Source organism: Schistocerca nitens, chromosome 11 (assembly GCF_023898315.1).
Source record: "Schistocerca nitens isolate TAMUIC-IGC-003100 chromosome 11, iqSchNite1.1, whole genome shotgun sequence".
In the NCBI taxonomy this organism is placed as follows: Eukaryota; Metazoa; Arthropoda; class Insecta; order Orthoptera; family Acrididae; genus Schistocerca; species Schistocerca nitens.
Genome location: NC_064624.1, coordinates 145,414,220 through 145,423,284, shown reverse-complemented (window position 1 = coordinate 145,423,284; position 9,065 = coordinate 145,414,220). Strand labels below are relative to the sequence as shown.

General features: G+C 41.4%; 1 protein-coding gene across 1 annotated transcript in view; it reads left to right on the top strand.

The window, feature by feature from the left end:
- Window positions 1-2,693: 2,693 nt before the first annotated feature.
- The window catches only part of LOC126212726 (ankyrin repeat domain-containing protein 1-like), a 37,426-nt gene continuing 31,054 nt past the window's right edge, over window positions 2,694-9,065 (top strand). The window contains exon 1 of the mRNA XM_049940137.1: window positions 2,694-2,784. The gene's annotated coding sequence lies outside the window, so the exon portion shown is untranslated. The remainder of the gene's footprint in view (window positions 2,785-9,065) is intronic.

Genomic DNA, 9,065 nt, shown 5'->3' with positions numbered 1-9,065 from the left:
AACCTAACTAACCTAAGGACAACACACACATCCATGCCCGAGGCAGGATTCGAACCTGCGACCGTAGCGGTCGCGCGGTTCCAGACTGTAGCGCCAGAACCGCTCGGCCACCAGCGGCCGGCTACTTGTTTTTATATGGATATTATATGGCAAGCTGGATAGAGGGATTGCAGAGGTTCAGTTCGGATTTAGAAGAGGAAAAGGAACAAGAGATGCTGTTGGCCTGTTGAGAACTATAGGGGAAAGATATATGGAAAAGGGTAGAGAAATCTTTACTGTTTTTATAGATTTAGAAAAGGCTTGTGACAGCAGTGGAACAAGCTGATGGATATTTTGAAGAGGAAAGGAGTAGATTGGAAAGAGAGACGACTGATACAGCTTGCCGATGACCACAAACATATGTGAAAACAGTGAAGGGACGTCAGTTCTGACGAAAGACAGGCCGCAGAGGCGAGACTGTACAACAGTAACTTGTAGCAGCAAGACGGTCATTGTCTTAGCGTTAACAATCTACAGAGGGTGTCCAGGACTTGTTTACGTTTCAAGCGTGGGGGAAGCAGCGTCGCAGTTGAGCGACGAAACCTTCTTCGGTAGCACGTCTGTAGTCGGCCGGTCCAGAAAGCTGTAACGGAATGTTTGGCACAGTGATGTTTTCGTGGTGTTTTATAAATTCACGTTTTTATAATTGTACGTTTATGTATTGCTGAATAATTGAAAACCCTTAAACTAAGGATAAATGTAATTACGATGAAGAGATGACCAAATATTTAGCTTTTGGGAGTGAACGATTATGGAAATTATTGTCACTCATATCAGACACTACCATTTTGTAGGGACGAATGCGATTTGGTTTCCATGTCCATATAGTGCATACGAGTCTTAGCCCCTGTTTCACAACAATAAATCATTATCATGGCATGTGAACAAACCGGTTGTCAACGCTCACATAATGCTGACGTGATAATTAAGAAGCCAGAAGACGACAAGTTTTTATATCTCGTCCATGACAACTGCGAAAATAATGAACTGTTTTCATTTGCGGACAGATGGTTTAATAGAGCACACAACTGTTTGCTGTAGGAAGGTGGAAGTGTTATACAAACATGACGCCACAAGTGGTTAGTGGAAGTCAGTATCGTTTTTGAATAATGAAAACGGTACGTAATCTCAGTTGGGAAGAAGATAACTTTTGCGAGTTAGTCTCTGATGCCATAACTCTAAATGAGGCTTTATGTAGCCTAATCACAAAAAAAGTTCAAATGGCTCTGAGCACTATGGGACTCAACTGCTGAGGTCATTATTCCCCTAGAACTTAGAACTAGTTAAACCTAACTAACCTAAGGACATCACAAACATCCATGCGCGAGGCAGGAGTCGAACCTGCGACCGTAGCGGTCTTGCGGTTCCAGACTGCAGCGCCTTTAACCGCACGGCCACTTCGGCCGGCGCCTAATCACAGATACGTGTGCCTCACGGACGTAATTTATCGTTTGCTAAATGAGATTTTCACTCTCCAGCGGAGTGTGCGCTGATATGAAACTTCCTGCCAGATTAAAACTGTGTGCCGGACCGAGACTCGAACTCGGGACCTTTGTCTTTCGCGGGCAAGTGCTCTACCAACTGAGCTGAGCCATGTGTCCGCAACAGTTTTTCTTTCAGGAGTGCTAGTTCTGCAAGGTACGCAGGAGAGCTTCTTTGAAGTTTTGAAGGTAGGAGGCGAGGTACCAGCAGAATTGAAGCTATGAGGCGAGGTTGTGAATTGTGCTTGGGTAGCTCAGTTCGTAGAGCACTTGCCAACGAAAGGCAAAGGTCCCGAGTTCGAGTCTCGGTTTTAATCTGCCAGGAAGTTTCATGTAGTTTGCAAGTTTACTTGCTTATTATGATGTTAAATGTAAACTCTGAATGCTGTTTGCACATTTATTTTTTCCCGTTTTCATATACTTTGCTCCCTAGGAATTTAAACTGCCGACATTACGGAGCGCTAGCAGCAACAGTCAGTCGCTGAGACAGCGACAAAGCTCTGTAGGGTCAAGGAGAATGAAGGAAAAAATAACTTCGGTTTCTTCATTATTACGATCTGTTAGTGCAATTAAATGTGCTGAACGTCAATACAGTGTCATTACGTTTAAAAGTCATTCAGTGACGTCTGTGCAACTTCAGCAGTGTATCCGGCATCGGTAATCGCATTTCGAGAATCGATACGACAGTGTTTACAGCACGAACCAGAAGCGGTACTGGCAGATCGGTTTATGAAGAGCATGTGTATTAGCCGTATGTAGGACTGTTAAAAGTACTTTGCATATTTTCTTTGGCGCAGTTTCCAGAACGGGAAGACAGACATAAAATATTTTTACACTTCACATTTCTTCGGTGTTCTATATTTATAATTTTATACAAAGAGCTATCAGGAGTACTATCGCCATTGTTATGTACCATGTACTTAATCGTTGTGTGTCACAGTGGTGCCCAGCAGACGTATTACGCTTTTTTGCGCTGTTTACTTTTTGAACGACTTATTGTTAAAGAAATTCCAGAGCCAGTACTGCGTGAGCAGACCACGGTCCCCCTGCGTGAAGCCCACATGGCGACTGCCGAAACAGACTGCTATTGGTACCTGTCGCCCTCTCAGCTGTTGGCAGCACTGGCAGCGTGGAAGTGCCCTGTGACTTGAGTCGTCTGTCGCATTTGTAGTGAGCTGTTTGCAGTGTGAGGGTCTGCGAGGGTATTTAGAGCTACAGTTTCCGGGTCGAAAAGTTCTTGTGCAACACGGATATCGTTAATAAGGTAAGGACGACGATTTTCATTGGTTCCTCGTGTGTTGAATTATTTTCTTTTTTGTTTTTGCAAACCCATTGCAGTTGTACAGTCTCATTTTGTTCCCCACCGAGGCTATTGCGTATAAAGCAAACCCTGAAGGTTACTATGCTCTCAGAATGCTAGCGAATTTCGTATTAAAATTTTTGGTGTTTTAAAACTCTACCGAAATTCCGGTTAAATCTGTTTTACTGACTTAAGGCATAAATGAAAAGACGGTCTCGGACGATATTTTTTCCTCGTTTTCGCGCCATTTTGCTGAATTGTTTTTCTCGAAATATTGGATTGTATTCGTACACATCTGATGCATAAAAGAACTATCCTGCTTGTAGGTAAGGAATAACAGAAGGGAATGGTGGAACACAAATATTGTAATGGAATAAAGAGTATTTCTTTTATTATCAGCAGATGCGAAGCTAAGATAGAATCTAACCCACTCAGGAATAAAAACAACTAGGTTCTGTCTGGTCACAGCGTAGACCTTGGGACTGTCAGATCCTACAATTGAAAGAAAATCAGCCCTCAGTCACTGTTTTTAACAAATTAACCTGGTTTCGACTCTGCTATCATATGACTAAAACCGTATGATAGAGTATAAGCACGGAACTGTCGTGAAAGACGGGCAGTAGTTATATCTCATATTATAAAATAATAAAGTAAAATATTAAATATGCCGAAAGAGCATTGGTATAAAGGTATTTAAGATGAAGAAAACTGTGATGGCGAGCCACTAAGGGCTGCTAGATACTTGCGTGGTGCAGGTTGCGAAACGGTCCGTTTTGCTCTTTTGGCATATTTATTATTTTATAATATGAAATATAAGTACTGCCAGTCTTTCACGACGATTCCGCACTTATACTCTATGATACGTTTTTAGTCGTAATTCTGTGACCATGTTATAGAATATAGACCATTCTTTGATTTTAATTCTGAGGAAGACACTCCTAGCAGTGTCGAAACCAGGTTAATTTGTTAAAAACAGTGACCGAGGGCTGATTTTCTTTCAATTGTAACCATTCACTGTCTCTGAACGTGCAGCCATGTACAACATTTTGTCTGATCCTATATTATTCGCTCGGCATCACACTATGTGAGACGATTTTTGATAATTCCTGACTGCGGCATTGAATATTTCGCGAGCACTCGGCTTTACGAAAACTGCAGAATACGGCACTTTACCCTCACAAATATTTAATCCAACTAATCTATTAGTTTGTTTCTCCCAGTCCTGTATTAGCAAACAGCCCGTTACGTCACGCAAATGTGTTGTAGTACAGAGCGCTTTTCCATGTAACTTCGATATTACTGCTTTCCTAGAGTAATGTTTGTGATAACAAGTACGACTGTTGGCTAGTCTTACGTTACATAAGGTTGTGCTCCATTTCGTCTTTATTGTTTTTGTGTAAGTGCAGAAATCAATGAATCCTTACATTGACCTAAAATTGATCCTCTTTCTGGAGACTTCTACAAATGTCAAAATGCTCGCCGTTATGGGTTTTTCACTTCGATTAATAATAGTGTATTTTCAGACTGTGGTTGTGGCTTATACGTATCACAGAACTCTCGGTTTTCATACTAAGGAAGTATTTGAATGGGGAAACAGTACCGCACATTAAGAACCAATATTGAATTTTTTTTTTGATAAAACAGGTCGTACTCGATGTCCTTAACTCTTTATCATTGGTCAGAACGATATCGAAATGCAACATGTGACAGTTGCAGATCGTAGTGCAGTAAACTGACTAACTCGGAATTGAGCAGTAAAATCATCAAACGTAATGGACTGATTTACTTCCAAGAATATTACTTGAAAATGAAAATATAGTATTATTAGCCTCGGCGTATTTGTACTGTAAGAGCATGGACTCAAATATTCAAATTATTGTGGAACCACGTAATTACCATGAAATTCAGTCTGTCGTAGTCGAATCATAAAAGTAATGTTGTTCTCCTCTGCAGCTCACTGCTGTGAAAAATTGTTTGTTAATTGTTAAAGCGGGCGATCTCTGCGCTTCCGCCCTGATTTGGCATTATAGGACGACGCCTAATGGCGTCCGTTGAAGCAGAGGCCGCTAGAGTTGTGGAGCTGTAAACGTCTTAAGAAAAATTAAATGCAATGCAGCTAACCCGAGGGCGCACAGTACATCGAAATAACTCACATATAAACTTTAACGTACTATATTAGCAACCTGTAACTTTCGTGGTACAATATGCCTCTCTTCCGGTTACTAGCAACAAACGAAGATGGAGGAACAACACTAAAATCTAGGAGCGTTCTTCTCCCGTATTAATTGTATATGAGTTATTACATTTAACGAGTTTGCTCCTTGATACTAAGGTTAAATTTATGTTTACAATGAAACAGGAAAATTTTACGGCGCCTATGCGGTCGGTGAAACACGTATGGTTCGTGTAAATTTACTTCGTCGTGAGATACACTTCTCGTTCCTCTCGTTCCAAGTTCTTTTTAGTGTATTTACGACACAGTTGTGGCTTGATAGAAGCTGAGAATTCACGTATATATTCTTGTTAAATAAAACCACAGGAGCTGTTGAATAACACTTCATTAGGATAAATAATTAATCAACTGCTGCTTTCATCAGGAAAGCGATTCTTACAGCTATAGTTGCCTACAATATAAACTGTATTGCTACTACATAGTGCAAGCAATACAGTTTACATCACAGCAAGCGTATCTCTTGATATTAATACGCTAAGAGTAATTTGAACGTCTTTTGTTGAAGTAAACAAAAAATAGGAATGCGAATGATGGTAGACAAACGTTCAGGATCAAGGGCTGATATAACCGACTCCCCGCGTCCCTGAAACCCTGGTTGTGCAGACTGACTGGTCCGTTGCATATCACGAGGTGTAGGTTAGGTTGAAGTAAGGCGGTGCGATCGAGAGACGGGTAATCCAATGGATGTGGATGCGAAATACAGGGATGGGCAACTGATTGCTATTGTAACATAGTCTGTCTACATTGACACTGCACTTAGGTCGCACAGGGTGAGTCAGGAGGATAGGTACACGCTTCGACATGCGATAGTGTTAGTGATTCTGAACAAAAAACTTCATGTGGACACATGCCCTATTGCGAATGGTTTCCGAGATAGAATGTTAAATATCACTTTTGTACGTTCTTCTGTAATGCATCGAAAACCGCACACTCCAACGAAAAGGTCACAGTACGCATTTCAACTGAATAAAATTTGCTACAAGAAAAGGTCCTATTTATTTTTTGTTAAGGACTAGCAGTTCGCGCGGAGAGATGGCGAGAATATTGAATATCTCACACGACGCGAGTGCGCTATAGCTTATGTGCTTTTTCTAGGCCAGTTTGAGGTTTTCCGACTTGATAGACCACAAGCGTCCTGTATGAAAATGTTCGCCTCAACTTTCACTATATTACGGTGGTACGTTGTAAACAATGACAATGAATAATACACAAAATAAACAGAAGTGTACATTGTGTTCTATCTCGGAAACCATTCTGAATAGGGCATATATTCACATAGTCTTTTTAGTTCATAATGACTAATGCTACCACCCGTCAAAACACATACTTTTCCTCCTGACTCACCCTGTATACCGTACCTCCCATATTAAAACCTAAAACTTAAAGGCAACTTCAGCAAACGTTTGTACGATAAGTCTGCCATGAATGCCCTGCCGATGCCACACATTGGCTCTGACCTGTGTCGTAATTTGAGGGGACGCCCTCTGTGCAGAGGCAACACACGACGACATTTGTCTTCCTACTACATTGTTGCTTGGAAGTGTGTGCTGATACTTTTATGTACCTTAGACTGAGAGGGGAGTGTTACTCGGCGAAGCATATGAATGTCTTGTAAGGGGAATAAATTAAATACCTCTTTTTGCTGCAGGTATTTCACACATACTGCATTTTGGTGACTGGTTTACCCGGCTTTTTCGTCATCGGTCAAAGGAGATGTGTAGTACTATTAACGGGTACCATATTTTCGAATTGATAGTGTGACACATCTTTTAGAGTACTAGTCCATTTCCTCTTACGAAATTCGTGCGGCAAGAATCGTCATCTGCAGTAAAATGTACTTTCCGTCTAGATCGGAGAACAAGGTCTCTTTACTGGTCACGCCTTGGATATTTACGATCGTGTGATAGTTTGATCTTCTGCTGCAAATCTGTAGTGTTGTATGGAGCCTAGATTTCAAATTAGTGTTCACTGATCAGTATGCAAATGAGTAGACATCAGTAAATTTGTGGTCGGGATGGAAATTTCATTGTTACCAACATAACGCACACATACGTAGAATTTTCCGTCATTACCAGTGTGACGTCAGTGCCTTCTCTCATGGAAAGAGTTACCTTGTGCTGTGATTGGCTGAAAACAGCAGTCGGAGCACAGGCCAGATTATATTAAATTTTCGCGAAGTGGCATGTTTCGGAGTCATTGCGCATTAAATTGCGCTCTACGAAACTTCAGTTGCTGGTACATTTTAAACGACATAGATACTGGAAAACGGAAACTACCTTCGCTTCCATGCATTCCAGGCACGCGATACGAGCATAAGCTAGGGTTTCCAGTACGTGGAGCTGGAACAATGGTTCTGCTTACGTGGTCCGCTGTGTTGTTGTGAAGACAAAAAGAAATAAAGGAAATCGCGGAAGAGAAGACTTGATGTGACTTCAACACTGGTTAATAGAACGACTCACTCCGTGGCGTACAAGGGCAAGCAAACCCATTTGCTGATTTCGCCTTTCAGCAAAACCGTTAAGAATACATACACACCAATAGTGTGGGAAGGTGTGTTGGGTACGCAGCGCTGTTCTACAAAGAGAAACAACTCGATAATAATATGGACACAATTTTATAGATGGTCCTCTGTAAAACTGTTTCGTTGCTCCAATTTTTAAAAAGATGTTTATCTGGAAATACATTGGTCGTACTTTGTTTTGAGACCATTTACAAAAAGGAATTCCTATTTAATGGTGACTGTGATAACAATCGGCCCGAGAAACCTTTTGTTATTGTTACTGTTTTATATACACTGCGCATCACATCATAATGGAAAAAAGAAAAACGTAATTTGAAATGAGACATTTCTTTTGCTTTTATTGAGACTAAAAAACTGTAGGTAGGCCTACAATTTCCAAATGTAGTTTTCGACAGTATGGGAAACAAATTCTTTCATGAGAGCCACTAGATTTAATTTTTCCTGCCCTGTCCTGATGAACATGGAGGAGTAGAAGGGTGAGTTTCGACGGGATCATCGTTGATCTGAGGCAAGTTTTAAGTCATCTCAAGGCGCTGAATGACCTCTCAGAGGATGCTGACAGTATTAGAACTGCCAGAACCAGAATGATGAGGCGAATAACTTGCTGAATGAACCCTACCAGGTTCAGCAATAAGTTTTCTTCCAGTAGAGGGTACGTTACATTGTTGTATACCGGTCGTAATGGTTCGCTAAATTTCGAGCTGTGCATAAGGGTTAGTCTGTTGTATTTACTCCAAGCAATTCTTCCAAACGCTGTGTAGATGGAGAGATGGAATGTAGATGGGATAATCTCTTTAAATCCTCTTGGTTGACTCTTCAATCAATCTCATTCAGAAGGGGATCAGGAATTTCAAACAAATCCTTTCTAAATTTTAGTGCTTGACACAATTCTTTGGGAACAGTTGGTGTTTCTGTGTCTTTCAATTTCACTGGAATTTTTCTCGGGCGTGGGGTATTTGGGTCTTTCATATTTAGGATTTTAGAATAATCTTTGGATATCTGCAACAGCATATCAAATGGTTCTGTAGTCGTAGGATTTGCAAGAGCTACTTTCAGAACCTCTGTAGAATGTTTCACTGGGATCTGGGCAGTTCCTCACACAGTCCAAACACTTAAGTTGCTACGGTTGTATAAAAACAGTTTCAAACTTTTCAGGCCGCTTCCCATCGCTCCGCAGGACTGATCGTTTGTATCTAAGTGAGCTCGGTACATTCAGTTCGAAAATGGTTCAAATGCCTCTGAGCAGTATGGGACTTAACCTCTGAGGTCATCAGTCCCCTAGAACTTAGAACTACTTAAACCTAACTAACCTAAGGACATCACACACACCCATGCCGGAGGCAGGATTCGAACCTGCGTCTGTAGCGGTCACGCGGCTCCAGACTGTAGCGCCTAGAACCGCTCGGCCACCCCGGCCGGCGGTACATTCAGTATTTCGGTCACTGTCGTCTGCACTCCGTCATAGTTTTCCCTGAAATGTGTCAAAAATAT